This window comes from Rhinopithecus roxellana, chromosome 12, assembly GCF_007565055.1.
Source record: "Rhinopithecus roxellana isolate Shanxi Qingling chromosome 12, ASM756505v1, whole genome shotgun sequence".
NCBI classification, from domain to species: Eukaryota; Metazoa; Chordata; class Mammalia; order Primates; family Cercopithecidae; genus Rhinopithecus; species Rhinopithecus roxellana.
In genome coordinates, this window is record NC_044560.1 from 2,994,334 (window position 1) to 2,998,164 (window position 3,831).

The 3,831-nt window shown below is 56.0% G+C and overlaps 1 pseudogene; it reads right to left on the reverse strand.

Annotated features, from left to right (window-relative positions):
• Window positions 1-673: 673 nt before the first annotated feature.
• On the reverse strand, window positions 674-2,562 carry LOC104657555 (annotated as a pseudogene).
• Between the last annotated feature and the right edge of the window lie 1,269 nt (window positions 2,563-3,831).

Sequence of the window (3,831 nt, forward strand, 5' to 3'; positions counted from 1 at the left end):
TTTATGGAGCACTGACTCAGCTCCAGGCTGTGCTCATTCAGTCCTCGCAGTCACTGAGATAATGGCCTTCAGTGTGTAGAACCATTCGTGGCAGCTGATACGTGCCCAAGAAACACTGACTTATTTCCCGGGGGAAATTCTTTGAAGGTTCTTGGTGTCCATCTGAACACAGAAAATGGAAGAGGGGAAAGATGGAGGGGGGTGGGGGAGGGAGAGAGGGACCAGGCTGCAGGGTCAAATATACTGAAATAAATGCTTCACTTCCCTGGAGGTGATTTCTGGATGATTTGTCTTGCTCCGGATGATTTATTTGTTTGTTGATTTATTTGGCGTTAGCTCTCTGTTTATATAGACTCTGGTTCTAGAAACAACTCGCCGGCAGCCGGCTGGCTGGACCAGCACATGCTGACTGGGCTGGACTATTGACAGGCCCATTGTGGGCTGTACCTTGGCCACCTCCAGGGACAGTGCTCAGCTGTGACCCCAAAATAAGTTAGGGCCAGCTGGGTGGGGCGGGATGGGGCAGGGACGGGGGCTGTATGCACCATGTGGTGGGGGCTCGGGGCCTCAATATTGTCAAGGGCTGGGGCAGTAAAGATGGCTGAGGCGGCCCTGCCCACCCCTAGTGGTCAGTAACAACTGGAAGCAGAGCAGCTGGGCAGGGCCAGGAGGCTCAGGCGTCCAACAGGCAGCTCTGGATCCGGTCCACCCACTGCTGGGCCGAGGGCCTATCCTGGGTACAGAAGTTGTAAGTGCAAATTGTTGTCTTCACGTCAAAGAAGGCTTTGTCTCACAAAGACCTGCACAGCAGCTGGCCCCTGCATTCCCCCTTCTCCTCGTACAGCATCCCCAGTTCAATGCGCTCAGAGTCAGAGTCAAGCAGGAAGGTCCAGAACGGCGGGACATATGGTGGCAGCCGAGGAAACTACAGTAGAACTGGCTGAACTCAAACTCCAGGGGGAACTGCAGATGGGTCTGGTGTTACACAGTCCAGGAACTGCAGGAAGGCAGGTGTGAACCTGCTGCTCTGCCCAGCCAGAGTGTGGGCCCCACAGTGGCTGAAGTGATGACCGAAGGACAACTACTCCTTCTCCACCAGCAGGCGGAAGCCCTCCAGCGTGCAGGAGAAGGGGTCTGAGAGCAGCTGCACCAAGTATACCACCTGGGTGGTTATGTCCCAGCCATCCTCTAGGCCCACCAGCACGGAGGAGTCTGAATCCAAGACCTCTACCACCAGCACTGACACCTGCAGCAGCTTGCGGATTGGGGTCAGCCGCTCCAAGTCCTCCAGCGAGAGCAGGGAGGAGGCTGGGCCAGGCTCAGCAGCGGGGCAGCCCAGGACACATGCCTTCAGTGCTTCTTGAAGTTGGCCTTCACCTGCTGTGTCTCGAATACCTCAACGGGCACCAGCTCCACTGCCGCAGGGGGTCCGGCTGCACACCCTTGAGCTGGGCTTTCTTCCCGAGAATGTAGAGGGCTGCTCACTGCAGCCACAGGAAGCCAGGGTGGGCGAGGGAGCCCTGTTGCCTGGGGTGGGGCCAGTGTATCTCTGCCAGCTTGCCAGGAGCCCATATCGGCGCCAAGCCCACTGCTGCGCCCACTGGTCTGGACACTGCCCCACTTACTTCGCGGTGCAGTCTGTCTGGAGGGCAAGGTCTCCATGGGGTTGGACAGTGTGAAGACCCTGGCTCTGGGGCTGGGAACGTGACTGCCCATGTGGGCTGAGGAGAAGCCGCTAAGCACGTTGCATCCCGATGCGTTGGCATAGCGGGGCATGGAACTGATCACAGCTTGCAGGTACTTCTGCTCCAGGCTGCTCGAGTCCACCTGGGACTGGCCTGGAGAAGGTGCGTTCTGGGCCTTGAAGAGGCTGAGGACACCTCTGGCCTGCAGGCCCCCAGAGTGCAGCAGCACTGCCTTGGACCGCCCACTGCACCAGCAGACCATGAGGAAGCGGTTGTGGCGGTAGCAGCAGGACACCCACTGCAGGGCGTTGTCCTGGACACCCTGGGACACAACCAGCAGCCCTGGGTAGCTGTGGCAGATGGTGGTCAACATGCGGTTGACCAGAGAAATGCGAAAGGGCTTTGGCCCAGCTCAGGCTGCTGCTCAGGGTGCCAGCCCGAGGTGCTGGTAGTCGCGGCAGCAAGCCTCTTCCACCAGGATGCTGATGGTCATGTGGTCTGAGGGTTTCAGAGCTGAGGACAGGGTCAGCGTGCTGGGCTCCAGCTCCTCTGACACTGAGATCTCATCCCCCTGGTCCTCAGCGGGTCGCTGGCCCTGGTGCTCCCAGCTTGGGGGGTTGTACGTCTTGCGAGTGACATGCTGGCGCCCGATGGTCTTCTTGGCGTTCTTGACCAGGTTGCAAAACAGGGTCTTGAGGGAAGGACCCTTGTCCTTGGTGACTCGGGGTGGCCGGCCGAGTGTATGGACAGAGCCCAGAGTGAACGCCAAGGTGGCTCTGACGTCCGGCGGGTCCCGCAGCTTATGCAGCTGCCTGTGGAAGTTGCTCTGGATGATTTTTAAAGCTCCCTTTGGCCGGGCGCAGTGGCTTATGCCCATTATCCCAGCACATTGGGAGGCTGAGGCAGGAGGATCCCTTGAGCCCAGGAGTTCAAGACCAGCCTGGGCAACATAGGGAGACCCCCATCTCTACAAAAAAATAAAAAAGTTGTCTGGCTGTGGTGCTGGACGCCTGTAGTCCTGGCTACTCAGGAGGCTGAGGTGGGAGGATAACTTGAGCCCAGGAGTTTGAGGCTGCAGTGAGCTGTGATCATGCTACTGCCCTCCAGCCTGGGTGACAGAACAAAACGCTGTCTCTGAAATAAATAAATAAATAAATAGTCTTCTTCATTCTTGTTGGTTTTGGAGGCTGAGAACGGCTGACCTGTCTTGGTGACAGGGACCAACCTGCAGGCATGAAACTTAAAAACTCACCCAGACAGAAGGAACTGCTCACTCTCAGAGCACAGCAGACAGCTCTGCTGGAACTGGGATCTAAGTCAAGTGGGGAGTTGCATGGTTCTTGAAGAAATGGCTTGAGTATGACCCTCACCCCAGAGTCAGAGACAAAAAAACAGACCGATGGACTCCCAAGAACAGGAGTTATCTGTCACTTATGATGAACAAATTATATATATATGTGTGTGTGTGTGTGTGTGTGTATGTGTGTGTATATATGTGTGTGTGTGTGTGTGTGTGTGTGTGTGTGTATTTGAGACAGAGTTTTGCTCTGTCACCCAGGCTGGAGTGCAGTGGTGCAATCTTGGCTCACTGCAACCTCTGCCTCCTGGGTTCAAGGCATTCTCCTGCCTCAGCCTCCCAAGTAGCTGGGACTACAGGTGTGTGCCACCACACCTGGCTAAATTTTGTAGTTTTAGTAGAGATGGGGTTTCATCATGTTGGCCCGGCTGCTCTCGAACTCCTGACCTCAAGTGATCTACCTGCCTTGGCCTCCCAAAGTGCCGGCATCATAGGCGTGAGCCACCATGTCCAGCCCAAATGGCATTTTTAAATGATCTCTATAAGGGTTGAAGTTTTATCTGAAGCTACTTCACGTCATGCTAGAAAAGTGATCCCTTAAGATAAGCACGGTAGGTGCTGGGGTGGGAAGCAAAAGCTCTTGGTGGGCTTTGTTTCCCAAGTGCTCACACCCTGGGGCATTCCTGCCACTCTCCTCCCTCCTCAAAGCTTCCTCTGGGAGCCCAAGTGCCCGACGCTAAACCCTAACAATGAGGGCAATGTGGGGTGAAAAACACGGTCTGTCTTCTTCGCCCCGGGAATGGAGCTGAATTTCCAATGGGAAGGGTTCGATTGTCTCTCTCACCTCCT